This window comes from Myotis daubentonii, chromosome X (assembly GCF_963259705.1).
Source record: "Myotis daubentonii chromosome X, mMyoDau2.1, whole genome shotgun sequence".
Lineage (NCBI taxonomy): Eukaryota > Metazoa > Chordata > Mammalia > Chiroptera > Vespertilionidae > Myotis > Myotis daubentonii.
Window position 1 is genome coordinate 102,636,623 of NC_081861.1, and position 21,644 is coordinate 102,658,266.

General features: G+C 42.5%; 1 protein-coding gene across 1 annotated transcript in view; it reads right to left on the reverse strand.

Moving 5' to 3' along the window:
- Nucleotides 1–21,644, reverse strand: part of CYSLTR1 (cysteinyl leukotriene receptor 1) — a 46,275-nt gene that overhangs the window by 23,835 nt on the left and 796 nt on the right. The window lies entirely within an intron of this gene.

Consider the following 21,644-nt stretch of genomic DNA (forward strand, 5'->3'; position numbering starts at 1 on the left):
TTTTCAGTTTTTTGAGGAAACTCCATACTGTCTTCCATAGTGGCTGCAAGGTTTAACTTCTATATTCAGGAATATATTGGTAAAATTTCAATATCAGTTTATATTAAATACTAAGAATTATAAGAAGAAATTAAGTTAGTTTTGTAAAGAGAAGAGCCCATCAGCCTTATTTAAAACTTTGAATTCTATATTTCATAACATACTCAATAATAAAATAAAAAAATTGGTATAACTATAGAACTTAATACTTTATGCCTAATATTATATTATAATAATTCATTATAAATATTTTATAAGCCTCTATTATTTCTATTTATCTACTGGGCTTAACTCTTCTTATCTGAAGCTCCTCAGGAATAGGCAGCTTGTCTCACTAATTTTTGTGTTCTCAGCAAGCTTATATAGGAGCCTGAGACATGGTAAGCCCTCAAAGGTGTTACTGACTGACATTGAATTGGATAAGCTTATACTTGAGAATGACAACTGATCTGTGTTGGTCTTCTACTGATATAGCTGTATTTCACTGAGTTGGCCAAGGCCTACCACTCTTATTAATGTCATTGATAATAGGTAAGAAAACAGAATCATTTTATGCACATGTTACCAAATCAGGTGGGTGGGGGTTACAATTCTCAATAACTTTGAGAAATTTAATGAATTGGGAGATATAACTAAGATGAACGCTCAGCAAGTTTATTAAAATACCAGTCAGGAAATGTACTCTTTTGTTGAAGTAGAGCTAAAGAGAAAGGAAAAAAGATTGTGAGACAGAGAGAGACAGAGAGATAGAGAGAGGCAAAGGCAGACAGGAAGGAAATAAAGAACAAATAAATTAGGTCTAAGCATGGAAACAAGCTTCAACTTGTTTATAAATGAGCAGTGAGGAGGTAGTCCTGACTGAACACTGCCTTCATCATACCTTCTACCTCAGAATCTCCAGATTGCCTGTAGGAGAAAATGTAAATTTCATCACACTAGACTGTACTAAATTACTTCTTTGAGTCCCTTCTATTCCTGTAAATCTATTGGCATAATAGCAAACTTGATTCTCTGGGGGATATTCAATTTGACAAATTATACCAGTGATAATCTGGGAACTCTTTCAAACACAAATTGGTAGGACAAAAAGTAATTTAGCAGTGTCCTGGTGTTCAGGTTTTCATGAGAATTTGAGACCAGATATGATCACTGAGTGAGTCATATGAGAAGGGAGACAGTTATGTTCCGACGCAATTATTAGGTGAAGAAGTCATTTAAAAGGAAGTATGTGTCAGGATACTGAAAACAGTTCTTAAATAGTGGTACTCTGTTGAAGGAAGCTTTCAGAAGTGGCTTTAAAATCTCTGTTTTGGATTGAATGACTTAGTTTTATAGAATGTTAGAGCCAGAAGAGCACTTAGAAAACATCAAATACAGCCACACTCCCTTCATGACCCAGAAAGATAAAAACAGAATTAGTGACAGAGTCAGGATGCCTAACTCACAGTCCAGTGCTATTTTCATTACACCACATTACACCACATTACACCACATTACACCACATTTCAGATTCTATAAGACCTGTCACTAAACACTGACATAAGACAGACTCATATACTGGGACAAATCATGGGATTTGAACAAACTGTTATGTAAAGGACTACACAATAAGCCAAGGATTGGTGCATTACTTTGTTCTTTCTTTGGTTATATAATGGGGGTACTGTTTATTGACTATTAGAAATTACAGATGTCTTTTAAAAAAAATTTATCTTCACCGAAGGATATGTTTTTATTGATTTGAGAGAGAGAGAGAGAGAGGGAGAGAGAGAGAGAGAGAGAGAGAGAGAGAGAGAGAGAGAGAGAGATATCAAGCAGTTGCCTCCTGTACGTGCCCTAACTGGGGATTGAACCCACGATCCTTTGGTTCATGGCACTATGTTCCAACCAATTGAGCCACACAGGAGAGGGCACAGCTTTCTTTTTAATTTTATTGTTTCTAATCTGTTGAGTCCTTATAATTTATGCCAAACTATTAATGTTAAAGCACAGTTGTGATCCTATCACTTTCCTTTCAAAGGACTCCAGTGACTTAATAAGTTGAACTCAAAGCATCATTCAAGACTACAATAATATTTTATCATAACCTCACAGAGTGACTTTCTAAGGTTTATGATTTATTAAAATAGTGTTCAGCAGCCTGGGTGTAAAAGAGAAAAAATGCAAATGCTTAAATTGATGTAATATTAGAGGGGTCCTAGAACAAATGTTATGGAAGAAAAATGGGGTAAAGGAAGTTAAGAATGCTACCTAAAGAATGGTTAAAAGTAAAACCATGAAGAAGTTTAGTAGATTGGGAGAAAATTGATGGACCAGGATACTGGAAGAGTCATTGAGGTTTAATAACTGGTGTAGTAGCAATAAGGAATGAAACAACTGAAAATCTAGGAGATTATAGTCAGAGAATGCACACTGGAGTTTAAGATTTCAGTTGTGTGCTAATAAATAAGGCCCTAAGTATGATCATGGAATGAGTAACCAAGGTAGAATATGAATGAATGTTTTTCCACAAAAGATGATCAAGAAAATTTGAATTTAATTTGCTGGATTGATTGTTTACATGGAAGATGGAGTTACCAGGATTTAGGGTAGAAAGGAAGATTGCAAGCCAAATACCAAAATATTCAGTGAATTATAGAAAAAGAAGTCTGAGGTCAATAGATGATGACATTAATAAAGAGGATTAGAGGGTAGCATAGATAAATGGCTTGTACACTGTGTGGGAATGCTGGAGTCCCAGGCATTCCTCATAAAGGGCCCAAGCATTCCTCATAAAGGGCCTGAACATGGACTTATTTGGACTCATTCTCTCTGAGTTTCAGCTGCTGGGGCAGCAGCTTGAAAGGAACTGGAGACATACAGGGAAGAACTGAATTGTCTAGCATCAGGGTGAGTGCTTGGGTGGGGGAAGATTTCTGCCAGATAAAAGTGCTGGCAGAGGCCATTGTTCCTTTTCTGAGACCTGCACAACCACCACCACCACCACCACCAACACAGAGCCAGCAGGCAGGTGCCATATCTGATTCTCCATACTGTTTTCCCTACTTTGGTGATTCCCTGAAACCCAACCCCACAACTTGCAGGCCCACCCAAGCCATTTCCAGTGGCTTTTCCATAAAAATGGCCTCTCTTGCCTCATGCTTTGGACTTTTCTATCAAGTAAGCAGCATCTGGCCACTGGATTTGCACACCTCTTGCTAAGTGGCCCCAGGCACTATTGGCAGTTGGCCTTGATTCACTCTTGGGCACCTTTAGGCTCAACACAAGCAGCAGCAATCTGCAGATTGCTCTGTAACTCATGCCAGGTGGCCCCAGGCAGGGCACAAACATTGGCTGTACCTGAACCTTCTGTGAGGCCCCAGAGCCAGTGTACCTGGTGGACAGCTTCAGACCATGCCAGATTGCAACCCTACCATCTTCACGAGCAACACAGTCAAGGGGTGAACTTGGTGAGCACCAAAGCCCCACTGAATGAAGTTCTGTTCCATAGGGTTGGCTCCTGCACAGTAGCTCCTCCACTGTAGTCACAGCTGGTCCTGGCAACTGATTGACCTAGGGGTCAATCCCTCTCAGTGATACCCACAGCAATCAGGGGTGCACCTGGAGCACTCAGTTCATGTGACTGGGAAGGCTGTGCCACTGGACCCTACAGGACACCTACTACACAAGGCTACTCTATCAAGTCTGGGAGACATAGCAGCTCTACTAAATACATACAAACATACATAAGGAAGCAGCGAAAATGTGGAGACAAAGAAAGAGGTAACAAATAAATGAAAGGAGAAATCATCAGAAAAAAATAAATGAAACAGAGGCAAGCATACTACCAGATACAGAGTTCAAAACAGTAGTTATAAGGATGCTCAAGGAACTTAGTGTAAACTTAAACAGTATGAAAAAAGGACCTAGAAATCATAAAAAAAAGAAACATTCAGAAATGAAGGATTCACTAACTGAAATGAAGAATATATTAGGGGAAATTAACCGTAGAATAAATGAAGCAGAGAATCAAATCAGTGATTTGGAATATAAGGAAGCAGAAAACACCCAATCAATCAGAACAGCAAATATAAAAAATAATCCAAGAAAATAAACATAGTGTATTCTGCCTCTGGGAAAACTTCAAGTATACCAGCATTTGTATCATGGGGGTGCTGGAAGACAAGAGAGAGTAAGAAATTGAAAACCTATATGAAAAAATAATGACAGAAAATTTCCTTAGCTTGGTGAATGAAATAGACATAAAACTCCAGGAAGTGCAGAGAGTCCCAAACAAGATAAACCAAAAAGAGGCCCACATCAAGAAACATCATAATTAAAATGGCAAAGGTTAAAGACAAAGAGAGAATCTTAAAAGTGGAAGAGAATACAGTTAGTTACCTACAAGGGAACACCCATATGACTGTCAGCTGATTTCTCAATAGAAACTTTGTAGACCAGAAGAGATTGGCAAGAAATATTCAAAGTGATGAAAAGCAAGGCCCTCAACCAAGATTACTCTATCCAGAAAAGCTATCATTTAGAATCAAGGAACATATAAAGAGCTTCCAAGATAAGAAAAAGCTAAAGGAGTTCATTATCACTAAATTGGTATTACATGAAATGTTAATGGGTCTTCTTTAAGAAGAAGAAAAAAAAGGAAATAAAAAATATGAACAATAAAATGGCAATAAGTACATATCTATCAACAAATGAATCTAAAAGCAAAATAGATGAACAAGCAGAACAGAAACAGGCTCATAGATACAGAGAACGTTTTGATGGTTGCTAGATAGGAGGAGTTTTGGGGACATAGGTGAAAAAGGTGAAGAAATTATGAAGTACAAATTGGCTGTTACAGAATAGGTACTGGGCCAGGTGACCTCAGGCTGCACTCCCCACCCCTCCACTGGGGGTTCTGAGGCTGTGCCTCCCCACCAGGTGGAGCTTGACAGGGGTCCTGAGGCTGCTCTCCCTCCCAGCACCAGCTGGGGGACCTGAGGCTGCTCCCCCCACCCAGCGGGGCTTGATAGGGGACCTAAGGCTGCACACCCCCTGGCACCAGGCCAGGGGACCTGAGGTTGTGCCCCCTGCCCTGGTGCTGGGATGGGGGACCTGAGGCTGCCCCCCCCCCCCTGCCTGGCAGGGCTTGAAAGAGGACCTCAGGCGGCTCTCCCCGCCCCAGGCCAGGGGACCTCAGGCTGTGCCCCCCACCAGGTGAGACTGACGGGGGCTCTGAGGCTGTGCCCCCTCCCAGCGCCAGGCTGGGGGACCTGAGGCTGTGGCTCCCACCTGGCAGGGCTTGACAGGGAACCTCAGGATGCACCCCCTGCCTGGCCGGGCTTGATGGTGGACCTCAAGGTGTGCCCCCTGCCCAGGTACTGGGCCAAGGGACCTTAGGCTACTCCCCCCGCCCTGGCCTGGGGGCCCTAAGACTGTGCCCCCTACCCGGCGGGGCTTGAGGAGGACCTGAGGCCACACCCCCTGCCTGGTAGGGCTTAACAGAGGACCTCAGGCCGCACCCCCCACCCAGCAGGGCTTGATGGGGGACCTCAATGTGCGTCCCGACCCCAGCCTCGGCTGGGGGACCTCAGGCCACCCCCCATGCCAGAACTGGGTTGGGGGACCTCAGGCTGCACCCCCCACCCTGGCACCAGGCCAGGGGACTTCAGACCATTCCCCCTGCCCCGGCACCTGGCCGGGGGACCTCAGGCCACACACCTTGCCTGGTGGGGCTTGACAGGGGACCTCAAGCCATGCCCCCCGCCTGGCAGGGCTTGACAGTGGACCTGAGGCAGTGCCTCCCATGGTGCACCCCAGACTCTGACAGGAGGAAGATTTTCATATACATTTTACTAATTTTCTTTCATCTCTGACACTTCTATTATAGAGAAAGGGCAAATAGCAATATTAAAATGTTTCCTCTAATTAATCCCCTTTTAAATGCACAAATTTCAGGCACTGTGCCACTAGTATAGTCTATAATCTTCTAATAACTAAGTATGGTGTCAGATGGGTGTGAGATTTATCAGGATGATCACTTGGTAAGTTATATAATGCTTAATCACTGAGGTTTATGCCTGAAACTAATATGATATTGTATGCCAACTGTAATTGAAAAATAAAAAATGATAAAATAACAAATTATATAAAGTGGCACCAGGGAGCCAGGAGATATACAATGGATGCTCTAGCTCTCATAGTACATGCAATATCCTATCTAATAAAAGAGAAACATGGTAATTAGCGTACGACCGCTACCCTTCCCATTGGCTAATCAGGGCAATATGCAAATTAACTGCCAGCCAAGATGGCGGCCGGCAGCCAGGCAGCTTGAAACTAACATGAGGCTTGCTTGCTTCAGTGACGGAGGACTCCAACGTTCCCCGCCTTCCCCTGCAGGCCTCTGAGCTGCAACTCTAAGCAACTATGTAACAAATATAGAAGCTAAACAAAACCCCAGAAACCTGCTTTAGTCCGCCGGGCTTCAGCCAGTAGGATCGTAACATTGTAAGCAAAGGCCAGAAACCTACTTTCAGAAGTGGAGGCCTAAGAGCTGGAGCCAAGCCTCAAAGCTAAAGCTGGCCCAGAATAAAAAAAGAAAAAAGAAAAAAAGGAGCCTGAAAACAGCCCTCAGCCCCTCACCCAGACTGGCCAGGCACCCCAGTGGGGACCCACACCCTGAAAGGTGTGTGACCAGCTGCAAACAGCCATCATCCCCTCACCCAGGCTGGCCAGGCACCCCAGTGGGGACCCCCACCCTGATCCAGGACACCCTTCAGGGCAAACCAGCCGGCACCCACCCGTGCACCAGGCCTCTACCCTATATAGTAAAAGGGTAATATGCCTCCCAGCACCGGGATCAGTGGAGCCGCGAGGCCTCCCGACACCGGAATCAGCGTGACAGGGGGCAGCGCCCAAACCCCCTGATCGCCCTGCGGCTCTGTGTGTGACAGGAGGCGGGGCCACAACCTCCCTATCTGCCCTGCTCAGTTCGTGACAGGGGAAGGCGCCCCAACCCCCTGATCAGCCCTGCTTTGTGCCTGATAGGGGGGAGCTCCCCAACCCCCTGATCATCCTGGGGCTCTGTGTGTGACAGGCTGTGGCGCCCCAACCCCCTGATCGGCCCTGCTCTGTGTGTGACAGGGTGCAGCGCCCCAACGCCCCCCCCCCCCACGGGCCCTGCTCTGTGTGTGACGGGGTAGAGCCATAACCTCCCCATCGGCCCTGCCCTGAGTGTGAGAGTGGCGGCGCCCCAACCCCCTGATGGGCCCTGCTCTGTGGGTGATAGAGGGTGGTGCCCAAACCCCCTGATGGGCCCTGCTCTGTGCATGACAGGGGGCAACGCCCCAACCCCCTGATTGGCCCTGCTCTGTGCGTGACAGGGGGTGGCACCACAACCTCCCCATCTACCCTGCCTTGAGTGTGACAGGGGGCGGTGCCCCAACCCTCCAATCGGCCCTACCCTGAGCGTGACTGAGGGTGGCATCACAACTTCCCGATCACCTTGCTCTGTGCATGACAGGGGGTGGCGCCCCAACACCCCAATTGGCCCTGCTCTGAGCCCAACCAGGGGCTGCACCTAGGGATTGGGCCTGCCCTCTGCCACCCGGGAGCAGGCCTAAGCCAGCAGGTCGTTATCTCCCGAGGGGTCCCAGACTGTGAGAGGGCACAGGCCGGGCTGAGGAACCCCCCTTCCCCCCGAGTGCACAAATTTTTGTGCACCGGGCCTCTAGTATAAAAATAAGCAGCTTACTATTTTGGCTGTGTTAGCAAACATTTTTTTCAGTTACAATTGACATTCGATATTACATTAGTTTCAGGTGCACAGCATAGTGGTTCGACATTTATATAACATATGAGGTAATCTTCCAAAAACTCTAGAACCCTTTTGACATCATATGTATTTATTACAGTATTATTGTCTATATTTCCTTTGCTGTACTTTATGTTCCTGTGACTACTTTTTAAAAACTACTTTTTAAAAAATGTTTTTATTGATTTTTTTTAGAGAGAGAGGAAGGGAGAGGGAGAGAAATAAACATTGATGTGAGAGAGAAACATCAATCAGTTGCCTCCCATATTCACCTGGACCAGGGACTGAATCTCCAACATGGGCATTTGCCCTGACCAGAAATCGAATCACTCTACTTTAGGTGCATGGGACCATGCTCAACCAACTGAGTCACACTGGCCAGGGCTGTGAATTTTGTAACTGCCAATTTTTACTTCTTAATCCCTCACCTTTTTTTTACTAACCCCAACAACCCTCCCACCTGGCAACCATAAGTTTGTTGTAAACAGTCTACTTTTGATGGTGAGGACAAAGTTTCTCTTGGGGTAGGGATAATTATTTGAAGAGATTTAGGATGTAGGAGCACTTATAATGGAGAGAGTGTTTCAGAGGGCAAAGTGGGAAAAGGGTTAGTAGAAATGTTATATGTGGAAGGAAGAATTAGGAGGGAGGAAGTACAGGTTATTCTCAGGATGTTAGAATCTTAGAAAGCAGTTGACCACAGAAGTCGATGGTTCAACTACAGGATTCATTTTTCTGTTTCTAGTTACTTCATGTTTCTACTTCTTTTTACTTTTTGTTAGACTCATTTCGTTATTTGTCTAATCTCTACTACTAAATTATAGACTTTTTTAGAACAAAAACTGGGTATAATTAATATGAATACTTTCTATAGAATCTATCAAGGAGCATTACACTTGATGCCCAATAAATATGTTAAATCAGACTAACATTTCAAAATTGCTTTATTGAGGTACATTGGATCTGTAGTTCATTCATTATAGTAATTTCTTATTTTTTCTTTGGTGTAACTTCAAAAAATATATATTTTTATTGATTTCAGAGAGAGAGAGGGGAAGAGAGCTAGAAACATCAATAATGATGAGATGCCACCTCCTGCATGCCAGCCACTGGGGATCAAACCCCCAACCTGGCATATGCCCTGACCGGGAACTGAACTGTCACCTCCTGGTTTATAGGTCACACTCAAACACTGAGTCATGCCAGTTAGGCCCTCTGGTGTAACTTTTAAAACAGTAATTTTTTCCCCCCCAGAATATCTTACCAAAGCAAAAAAGTACAACGTTGCATGAGAGCTAAATTTAAGCTGCTTGTTCCTCATCCAACTAAAGTGACATGCAAATCTGACAGCAGAATTATGATTTACTGTGGGTCAGATAAAAGTGGGTTCAGTAGGTTCAACTATATTGCAAGTTCCTTGAGTGGTTATATCTTCATGTTTTCGTTTTCCTATTTTACTTCCCCTTATACTTCTCCATGTTTCTTCTAGAGTGGTTAGCATAGTGCTTTGACTGGCAGGAACATAATGGACAGCTAGTGAAATTCTCTGCTATTCTCTTTTTTTTAAAATATTTTTTAAAAATATATTTTATTGATTTTTTACAGAGAGGAAGGGAGAGAGATAGAGAGCCAGAAACATCGATGAGAGAGAAACATCGATCAGCCGCCTCCTGCACACCCCCCACTGGGGATGTGCCCGCAACCCAGGTACATGCCCTTGACCGGAATCGAACCTGGGACCTTTCAGTCCGCAGGCCGACGCTCTATCCACTGAGCCAAACCGGTCTCGGCTATGCTATTCTCTTTTAATAAAATATTATTGAACCATGTCAGTAAAATATGCTTCTTCTCATTCCAAGAATAGGTTTCAGTTTGAGCCAGAAGTAATCTTTCTGATCCTGTTCCAATGAATTTTTACATGTGAAAAACTGAATCCTGAGGATGATAGTAGAATGGTCATGACTTGCTCAAGAGCACATAGCTAGTAACAAGGCAGCAAGTAGAATCCAGGCTTTACAGTCATCATTCTGCTGTCCCAATACCAGCTCTTCCTTTTGATTTCCCTTCATCAATGACAGATTTCCTAGATAGTCAATTGAGGTTGTCAGAGTGCAACCAAAATCTGTGACATGCAAATGTATGGTGTTTAGTTTTTGCTTCTCTCTTTCCCTTCAAGAATTTATCAATTTCCATGGCATAATATGATTGCTTTCATGTGGATAAATCAAAATCTTCCACCCTGGCCAGTGTGTCTTGGTTGGGTGTCGTCCTGTACATCAAAAGGTATCTGGTTTGATTCCTGGTCAGGGCACATGCCTGGGTTGTGGTCTCAATCCCCAGTAGGGGGCATGCAGGAGGCATCCACCTGATGTTTCACTCTCACAGCAATCTCTCTCTCTCTTTCGCTCTCAAAATCAATAAAAAATCTTTTAAAAATATCTCCATCTCAGCTACAAAATACTCACTTTAACACTAGTCTCTCATTTTCAACTGCCTATTAGATTGTATTTCTTGGATCACATGCCTTGTTCTTTTCAAATGTTTATAGACAAATATATGTTTTTCCCTCCAAAATCAACTTCTCCCACTATTTTTTCTTTTCTTTTTCATGGACATGAATAGTCTTCCAGTCACTGAGGCACAGAACCTGGTAATTATATTTGATGCCACTCCAACCTGATCTCATCCCTCTCATGCAAATTCCAAGTTCAGTTCATTCTTTTATTGTAGTATCTACTGATTCTCGCTCTTCCACCAACTCAGATCAGGATTCTTCTTACATGACTAGAGGCCCGGTGCATAAAAATTTGTGCACTTGGGGGTCCCTCAGCCCGGCCTATGCCCTCTTGCAGTGTGGGACCCCTCAGAGGATGTCTACCCCAGTAGGGACCCTTACCCCATGGCTGTTTTCAGGCTGGCCACACCCCCTTTAGGGTGGGGGGTCCCCACTGGGGTGCCTGGACAGTCTGAGTGAGGGGTTGAGGGCCATTTTCAGGCTGGCCAAGCACCCTGGCGACGTAAGCTCCCAGCCTCTCCTTTTTTTCTTTTTTTAAATTCTGGGATTTATTTACCTTCTATAATTGAAACTTTGTTGCCTTTAGCAGAGGCCTGTGGAAAACTTGGCTTCCTCCATCACCAGGGGCAACCCACTCCTGCTCGCTCCAGCTCCATGGCCACGGCTGGCTGAAAGCAGGTATCTGGGGTTTATTTACCTTCTATAATTGAAACTTTGTTGCTTTCAGTGGAGCTCAGAGCCGGGCCATGGCAGGCAGGGAACCTTGGCTTCCTCTGTCACTGGAGCAAGCAAGCCTCCTGCTCACTCCAGCTCTGTGGCTGCTGGCCGCCATCTTGGTTAGGTTAATTTGCATATAGTCACTCTGATTGGCTGGTGGGCATGGCTTAAGGTATAGCAAAAGTACAGTCAATTTGCATGTTTGTCTTTTATTAGTTTAGGATTCCTTGGCTAGGTAAAGATACTTGAACTATGCATCCTTTTTCACCATTACATGTAAGGTCAAAGAGGTGAACTTGGCAATTTCCTACTTATAATTCAAGATTCAAGTTGAAGTTATCATTCTCTACAAATGCTCCATTGTTCATGAGTCTATTATCTTATTTTTACAGTGCTGTAATTACTCATTTTGCTTACAAATCTGCCATACCCATTTAGATGGTGAACTCATTAATGATAGTGAGTCTGCTTTATTAATTTTTGCTCTCTTCCTCTCCTAATTGAGCAACTTTGGAAAAGTAACTCCCTGGTATTAGGTGCTTTTTGAGTAATAGAATATTTAACTTCCCATGGTGAGGTCTATGAGGTCTAGGGAGAAGTATGTTTTTGTGTGTGGAAATGTAGATGCTATTGTGCAAGGATCTAGATAATAGTGTAAAGTGGAAGTGAAATGTGGACACCTCTAAGAGGGTAGAGTCTATTTAAAAAACCCTGTAAAATCTAAAAGAGTATAAGGGACCATGACTTGTGAATAGACACTTTATAAATCACTGGAGAAGAAAGGAATGGGGGTAGGCAGATGAATCCACACATTTAGAAAGAAATAGAAAGCAAAGAGCTTAAAACAAAGAAAGGCAAAAGTTTTTCTGGTGGGGCTGAAGGAGAGTTCAAAAGTGGTCTGAGCCAGAGATTTATGAGAATCTGAAGACCGTGACAATAAGTTCTGGGTAAAACTAATGATGGGTGTTTTTAATTCAGTCAACAGGAGAGACTGAAAGATTAAATCAGTATTCAGATGTATTTTTATGACTCTATTAAATTGAATGGCTCCCCAAGACTTCCTTTACCTTTCTAGTAAATGGTAGCATGCACCGGATGGTCTGTATGTATTGGAGGACTGCCAACAGAAGGGGGGTGATGAGAGCAGCGCCAAAGCAGAAGAGGAAGTGGGGGAGGTTGCAACTCAAGGCTCAGCTTTCTAAGGCAGACACTTCTTCCACTTTTGCTGAGCAGTGGCCAGATGCAGGAAACTTGGTTATCATGAGAGTGCAGCTCATGGGGCCCTACTTTTATTTGGTCAACTCCCCAATATGCTTTTTTCTTATTCTCCATGTATCTTATTATTGTCAAATGAAAAAAGTTAGTTGTGCTGTTCAGCCCAAAAGGCTGAGCTCAGGAAGGTGAGGGACAATGCCCCCCACCCCCAACTTTATTGAGGTATAATTGATGAATAAAATTGTAAGATATTTAAAGTGTACAATGTGATGATTTGACAGATATCTACATTATGAAGGGGTTATATCCAAGTTAGTTAACTGGGACAATGTTTTATTAATTTTTAAAAATATATTTTATTGATTTTTTACAGAGAGGAAGGGAAGGGGACAGAGAGTTAGAAACATGGATGAGAGAGAAACATCCATCAGCTGCCTCCTGCACAACCCCCACTGGGGATGTGCCCGCAACCAAGGCACATGCCCCTGACCGGAATCGAACCTGGGACCTTTCAGTCCGCAGGCTGATGCTCTATCCACTGAGCCAAACCGGTTACGGCTTTATTAATTTTTTGATATGCAGGTATTTGTTGGATGGATACATGAATGGAGAATCACCAAAGAAGAGTATTTTGAAAACAAAGCACTATAAAAATGCAAATTGTTATGTTTCTCTTTCCTGCTCATACTGGGCTGAGCTCAGGCTCCACTTCCAGACACCAACTTTCATCACCCCATTCTACATTTGTATCTCTATTTTTGAACTTGTATTGTGTTTATAGTTTGTACCAATAATATGGCATTCAGCATTCTAATACCTAGTATTATATCTTTTTTAAAATATATTTTATTGATTTTTTACAGAGAGGAAGGGAGAGGGATAGAGAGTTAGAAACATCGATGAGAGAGAAACATCGATCAGCTGCCTCCTGCACACCCCCTACTGGGTATGTGCTCGCAACCAAGGTACATGCCCTTGACCGGAATAGAACCTGGAACCCTTGAGTCCACAGGCCAACACTCTATCCACTGAGCCAAACCGGTTAGGGCTTGTATTATATCTTTAAATGCGTAGGAATCTTGTCTCCCTAAGTAGATTGTGAACTACCCTAGGACAAAATGAAAAAGTCCAGCCTTTTTTTTTTTTTAACTCTGTGAATCCAAAGCCTAGCCTATTACAATGTTTCACACATAGAAAAATGTGCAATAAATGTTAATTGAGTGATTGGTTATTGATTGACTGCAGCAAAGCTATACATCTTCCATGGGGTTTTAATCTATAAACAACCAGGCTTGTACTAATGATCTCAGTGGCTTTCCTCCATGTAACAAAAGATTGAGGGTAAAGGAGTAGAAAGACCCTCCTGTCATCACTGTAGCCTTATTACCACAATAAGTAGCTTTTTCACTTGGCTTTTTCAAGGATATGCTTAGCAGCATCTTCACTGGCACTAGAAACTACAGGGGAGTTGATAGTGTACTGCTGACAGTTCTAAGATGTTTCCTCTCCACTAGTTTATTCATTCTAAAGGGGAGAACATCACACTCATCAAATTGGGCCACTCTGTTGTCAGTTGGATTCCAAACACAGGGCAATGCCAAGTCCAAAAAGGACTTGGACTATGGCATTCAGAGCTAATAACACAGTGTGCCCAATGTATACTACTGTGACAAATATTTATTCTGTATCATCAGAATTAAGTGATGCATAAGAAGAAACTTGAAGGGAAATGCAAATCAAAAAATAGCAATAGATATCTTGAGGAGTGTATGAGTGTGGGTGGGAATGCACAGTGGAAGAAAGGTCTATCCTTAGTCCGAGTGATATAAATATGTTATAGACATATAGCTTATATACATCTTCAATTGTGGTAAAGCACTAACTAGAGGGCCTACTTTCTTCCAGAGATACCTGAATAAGTCTCTAGTTAATTACCAGAAACTTGGAATCCTTGTAAGTTCTGAGGCCATTGCTCATAGCTGACTCTGAGGCCTGCCCCTAACTTCTTGGTATTTAGATGCCTGGATCTTGGAAGCAAAATAATTATTCTCTAGGAGATTGCTTTTATTGAAGGCCTTTGTTTTAAACAAGAATTAAAATTGAGTCTAAACATAAAGGGCAACAAATTTTGAATGAAAGAAAAAGCTTTTGATATCTTCTGAGGCCTGAACTTTATAGGACTTTTGGAATAAGTACCTCAGATGTGTCAGAGATGTTTGAGTGCTGTTTCTGTTAACTTTATTCCATGTATCATGTTGAATCCATGAGAGTAGAAAGACAACACTATGTAAAAACAGAAGCTGTTATTATGAAATAGATGAGAAATCTTAACAAGTTGTATATGTTAGACATCTCAAAATGTGATTCCAAACTGGATTTTTTTCCTTTTTAGGGAAAAGTGGTTGATAGAAAATTAAAGAAAGCCTGACTATGCCAAGTTTAGATCCCAGCTCCTTTTTCCTTTTCCATTAGCCACATTTCAGTAGGCGCTCAAATGTCTGGGATATATTGACTCAATAAACAAGCTAAATAAATAAGATAATTATATTTTATTCATCAAAAGGAAAACCAACTCTGTTTAAGTGCTCAAGGGTCTATGTTTATTTTTCTGCTTTGTCTCTTTCCCCCTATTTTATAGCAGGGCCCCTCCTTAACTTTTTCTAAATATTTATTGATTTTTCTTTCTCTTCTCTCTCTTATGAATTTCCCTCTAAATGCGGAAGCAAAACTGGTGGGGCACAAAGAATGGAGAGGTCATAATAGGATGAGATGAAATGAGGAAGCAGGGTGAAGAGTTTTGTGGTGCATGACTTATGTTTAAACAGTGGTCTTCTCTACCTATCTATAAAGAGTTCTCAATTGAAGGCAAAAATAATTGTCAGTTGATGGTGTTTTAGCACCAGTATTGTAACATGAGTTACAGGACTTAAGATGTCTGGATTTATAATCTGGTTAAATGACTTTCTTTGTTGTCTTTTCTGTAAGAATAATGATGTACCACTATCTGCTATGAGTCTATCAACAATCAACAGTCAATACAAATCAACAAGTTGGTATTCTGATTCATGAATCACTTTTGTAGGGTTGGTTAGCATGAATCTGTCTCCTGGACGTTTGCTCATCCTGTTGAACTGGAAAATGTTTCTCACTGGCTTTCAAATTATACCTTGTAGACATCTATGTAGCCTGAAACCCAAATAACATTGGTTTGAGGGATAAAAATGACTTTAGGTCTTTGTATTTTATGGAGAGACACATGCACTTTACTTACCTATATATTCTGGGAACCTGATTTGTATTATAAACAAATTGGTGGTTGGACAAGTGGCTTTAGGACAGAGCAGTGAAATACTGTGTTACATTCAGAACCTGATGTAAAAATTGTTTTGAACCTTACGATGTAATCCTGAGAACAATGGACATAATGGAAGTAATAGCTAATGAATAAATATGGATAGTGTTTTCACAGAAATACTTCTTAAATACTACTCTTAAATATTTTATTCCTCTCTCTCTAAAATCAATAAAACATTAAAAATAAATAAATAATAGGTAAATAAAATTCAGGTATTGTAAAGTTAGTGGTTACCAGAGGGCTGGCTCCTACTGACATGTCCAAGGAGTTGGATGGCATTGCTGATACTTAGAGTGAGGCTCCTGGTCTAGAGCTATAGTGTTGTAAGCAGAAAGTAACTGGCCCTACTCCCTCCATATGCTATCAAATTTGTTGTGTATTTTATTAACTTGGAATGGACTTTAAACAAAACCCTTTTGTAAGGTGGTTTATATTTTCAAGTTGCTTTCATATTTGTATTTATTATTTTAATCATCTAAAATATTCCTATAAGCTCATTACTACATTTGGTACATGAGGAAACCAAGAAAAACTGATGCTTAGTAATTTGCTAAAGACCACATAGCTGATTACAAAACAAAAGTAGAATGAACTCCCAGGTATCCAGGCTGTTTTCTTTCCACTGAAACCTGAGCAGCAAGGTAGTTTAGAGCAGCCACTGTTAAGTTGCAGAGTTTATGGTAGAGTTCAAACTAGAAGATTGCTTGAAGCAAAAATTCTCCATGTTTGCTTATGTTAGAGTAACTTAATATTTATTGAGTGTTCATGGTGTTGGTAAAGCATGATGCTAGTTATTGTTGGGAAGGGAAAATTTAAAAGAATAAATAACTTGATACCTTCTCTCAAGACGCTTGGTATCTTTTGAGAAGAATTGTATTTCTGTACCAGAATAGTGAGAAACTAGGAAAATTCCTAAGTAAGTAGATGGAATAGGAAACGGAGACAAGGAAATTAAACAAGCTAAACAATTTGGACAGCTGCAGTTGGCTTGTAAATAACAAGTCATTATCTTCCCGAAACCAAGGACACTGAAGGCAAATGGTTAAAGCCTCCTCAATTAGAGAATACAGGAAAGGAGGGGCTAAGGGGAAAGGAAAAAGGGCAGTTTTATTTTACTTCCTAAAGAGAAAAGCCAGCAGTCTCAGGGCTTGGCAAGATAAAGTTGCCAAGTGCTTCTCATGAATTCTGGGAAGGCCACAGCAAAGTAAAATGGCACCTTGAGAATTAATCTGTACCAAAATATCCGGCAAAGGAATTTTAAAACCTATAAACAAAAAGGAATAAAATATTAAACCTCTACCAGGTGGGGACTTCCCAAATTAGTTGGGAAGTCAATCTGCACCTTATAGGGCAGGTATATTTTGATAAATTTGCTTGCTTTGCTTCTTTAATAAATTTGCTTTGTTATAAAGAAATCATTTGCTATCACTTGTTTGAAGTCTTTAATGCAAGACTGACAAGAACCAAGGAGGGAACAGCCCTCCCCTTCCAACTCACAGGGGCTGTCAGATAACACCTTTTCTGGTGTTTTGGGGTGCCTATAACATTTCTGTGGTTCTTATTTCTGAAGACCCTCTTCTTCCTCTGGCCTGAAAATGTAGAAACTGCACAAATTTCAGTCCTTGGTCATCTCTTAGATTTACTTTCTCTAAGTTGAGCCATTTTTATGGCATTGGCTATCAATCATACTCCCCAGATTTAACTTTGGCCTGTACCTCTTACCCATTACTTACATTCAGGGCCATTATTTCCAACCATCCATAAGACATTGTTTCTTGGAATTTTTGCCATCTCCTCAAACTCAATAGGTCAAAACAGAACTAAGCATGTTCTACACTCCCCATTTATATCCCCAAATTACCTAATTCTAGGAATAGCAGTAGCATCACAGATATCACAGGTTCAAACTTTCAGAGATATTGCTGACTTCTTTATTTTTTTTTAATATATTTTATTGATTCCTTACAGAGAGGAAGGGGGAGGGATAGAGAGTTAGAAACATCGATGAGAGAGAAACATCGATCAGCCGCCTCCTGCACACCCCCCACTGGGGATGTGCCCACAACCATGGTACATGCCCTTGACCGGAATCGAACCCAGGACCCTTCAGTCCGCAGGCCGACGCTCTATCCACTGAGCCAAACCGGCCAGGGCAAGAGAGAGAGCCAACTTTTTTAAACTTAAACTATATAGGTAGGTACATTGTTATTAACTTAATTAGGGTATTCCTAAGCTGGCCTTTGCTAAAATAATAATAAAGCCACCAACACAAAACAATTACAATTCTTAAATTGATGACAAAAATACCTGTAGGATTTGCGGCTGGTTGGAAAAATACAGGTAACTGTATGCTTCGAGTAGGTACTTTTGTCACCCGTGCGCGATTTGCGGACGCGACTAGCACTAACCACTGCACATGAGACTGCTGATTGACTGGATCACTCAACTTGTGCATGATCGTGCGTGCCTCCTCCACGCTGCGTATCCCACGGCCCGCCTGCACCGTGTCTCCCGTCGCCTGACCAACCGACACCCCCCACTTCTTCTAACGCCAGTTCTTCAAAATAGACTCACCCAGGACGAAAACTGACTTCTGCGCACGGGCCACGAAGTTTCAATCGCACTGTACGTGCGCGCCCGCACATGGTATTTTGTGGAAGAGCCACACTCAAGGGGCCAAAGAGCCGCATGTGGCTCTTGAGCCGCGGTTTGCCGACCACTGTCCTAGGCCAGTATCTTCACTGACAAGGTCAACCTTTACCTTAACTGAGCCTATCTGTCTTTTTTTTTTTTTTTTAAATTTCTTAAAGTATTACACATGTCTCCTTCCCCCCCCCTTGACATTCCCCTGGCTTCCCCCACCCCACAGTGTCTTGTGTCCATTAGTTATTCTCATATGCATGCATATAAGTCCTTCGGTTGATCTCCTACCCCCCCAACCCTCCCCAGGGTTCCCACTGTAGTTTGACAGTCTGCTCAATGCTGCTCTGCCTCTGTATCCATTTTTGTTCATCAGTCTATAATGGTCCTTATTATCCATAAATGAATGAATTCATGTGGTATTTTTCTCAGCTTCCCAGGGTCCGTCTCAGTCTCACCGGGGCCATCTCAGCCTCACCGGGGCAGGTTCAACCTCATTGGGGCCATTTCAACCTCATTGGGGCCGTTTCGACTTCACCAGGCCGTTGCAACCTCACCAGGGCCGTCTCAGCCTCACTGGGGCCGTCCCAGCCTTATGGGGGCCATTTCAGCCTCACCGGGCCCGTTTCAACCTCACTGGGGCCAATTTCAACCTCACCGGGGCTGTTTCAACCTCACCGGGGCTGTCCCACCCCCACTAGGGCCGTCCCAGCCCCACGGGGGCCTCCTCAGCCTCACAGGGGCCGTCTTGGCCTCATGGGGGCCATCTCAGCAACATGAAGTTTGGCATTCTGTCCTTTGTTGGGCGGCTCCTTGCTGGACAAAATATCCAGGCATTCCTGGTGGCTGAATATCTGGTATGCTTGCTTGGATTTCGTTTTCTACCAAGTGCACAGACTGCCTGTCTGCCATTTCCCAGCGTCCCGTGTGAGACTGGATCTGGTTGACCTGCCTGTGCGTTTGCTGGTACAGAGGTTCCACATCGCCAGCCCAGCTGGGTCTGGCTCCAGCTTCCTCTGAACCTGATTCTGCTTTTTGATGGTATCCCTTATGTATGCAAGGAGTTGAAATCTGCAGTCTGCTGGGCTGGGCTGCAAAAGTGCCAGTAGTTCTCTTTGTGCCACTAGGACAGCTTGGGTGGGGATGTAAATTGAGTAGGGCGGGATCCCCGGGAATCACCAGGGCGGAGCAAGGAGCAATGGCGTCTCCTCGACTCCTCGCCTCTCTGCAACTCTGAGTCTTTCATCTCCAAGTGCCGGCAAGCAGCTCCGCGAGACAGCCACTCTCGCTCTCCAGCCTGTTGCAAGGCTGTCCCGCCTCTCCCCATAGGGGTCTGGGACCTCAGGATCCCGTCCCAAACACGCCCAGTGGATTTGAGAGTCTGCATCCCCTTCTGATTGATATAAAACTGCGCATCCAGTTGCAGCCAGCCTGGCGCGAGACTCCGTACCTCTGTTCTTGGAGCCTCTGCACAACCTACTCAGTCTCAATGCTCTTCTTTCTTTCCTTCCAGTTGTAGAGCTTCCACTGGGCCAGCTTTCCCATGGTTCTGAATGACAACTGTTTGTCTTATAGTTGGTAATCTTGATGTTGTTGTGGGAGGCAGCAAGCACAGGTCTGTACCTTACGCCGCCATCTTGGTTCTCCCCGACTTATTTCTTTCTTATGCTGCCTTATCTAATCATTCACCTACTTCTATCTATTATTCCTTTTAAATGTTTCTTGAGTTCTTATAAAGTCAATTTCCACTGCTATCAACCTAGCCTAGAGCTTCATTAAATTTTACTCCCATCTCCATTTTTCTCAAGGTGTAGTCAGAACTATGAAACTCTGTCAGATTCATATTTTCAAAATGTTTTTCATCACTTATTCAAAGTTTGCTAATAAGATTTCCCATTAAAAAGTGCCTGGAATTCAATGTCTAATAATCTTGTCTTAAATTTCTATCCAAATTCATTTCCTGTTATTCTTCAACTCAATCCCTTTACGTAACAGATCAGGCTCCTTGGTGTACCCTGCAGGTACAACAGTAAGTTCCTCAAAGGCAGGAACTACCACTTACCTTGCTCTGTGCCAAAAACTGTATTGAGCTTAACCAATACTTATTTACTGGATTGCAATGTATTTGAGATATTGTCATAAGAACATAAGAAACAGCAAAATGGGTCAAAGTAGTAGTCCACGCAGAGCTATATTTTTTGGCAGATTATGATAGCTTTCTTCCATGACATTAAATGCACAAGGTTGGATATGTACCTTAAGGAAATCATTGCCATTTCCTTAATCCAGGGATGGGGGATCTTTTTTTCTGCCAAGGGCCATTTGGATGTTTATATCATCATTCACAGGCCATACAAAATTATCAACTTAAAAATTAGCTGGCTATATTTGATTAAACATTTAATTAACTCACCCCTAATACCTTGGCAGGGTCAGACTAAATGATTTTGCAGGCCTTAAAAGGATCGCAGGCCAGATGTTCCCCACCCCTGCTTAATTCCTTATTATCACCAATGATGCAGCAAAGGCAGATTTATAATTTCCTGCACCGTGGAAAAAAATCTTGATTTTATTCCAGATAACTAGTTTCTAAACACATCAAAAGTTTGATTAAAGGCAGGAGGAAAAAGGTACTAGAAAATGAAATTGATAGTTCTACATTAGGAAGACACAGAAACGCTGGATTGACTGGACTTAACTGGCAAACTTTCTTTAGCCTACCATTATTTTGGGGCTCACTGGCTCCCAGGCTGGTTTATTTTATTTGCAGGAACTGATGGGCATACAGTGCAGTCTCAAGTCCAGGTTTAGTTATATTTTGTTTTTGAATAATCACCTGATAAATATATGGTGTCATGGCCTCTCTGGATTTCAAAGCAATCAGATCACTGGAAGGCAGAAAAACTGAATTAAAAATTCTAGGACTTTTCTTTTTTTAGCTACTGATGGAACCCACAAACCATTTCTTTACCCCTGAAAACAGCTTCTTTGTTGCTAAGTAGAAGAATGTGCCTGGCCAACGATTTTAATTAAAATGTATGAAGTGTTGGCTCTGTAAACCTGGTTTATGTCAGATATGTCTAAGATACTAAATAGACCATGCAATTTCCTTATAGTTCTGAGAGCTTTCTATTTTCAGTCTCTAGTCATAACTTGCCAATTTCTAGTTATGTGGTATGTTTACAGATTATTTCTTAGCCTCTCTGAGTCTATTTCCTTATTTTCAAAACAGGGATAGTAACACTTACCCCATCTAAATTGCAGAATATTGAGAGGTTCAAGTGGGATAATTAATGTTAAACTACCAGATAATTCTTCACTGGTTTACCTTCAGCAGTCATTATAAATTTTCTTTCAATAGTGAAGGA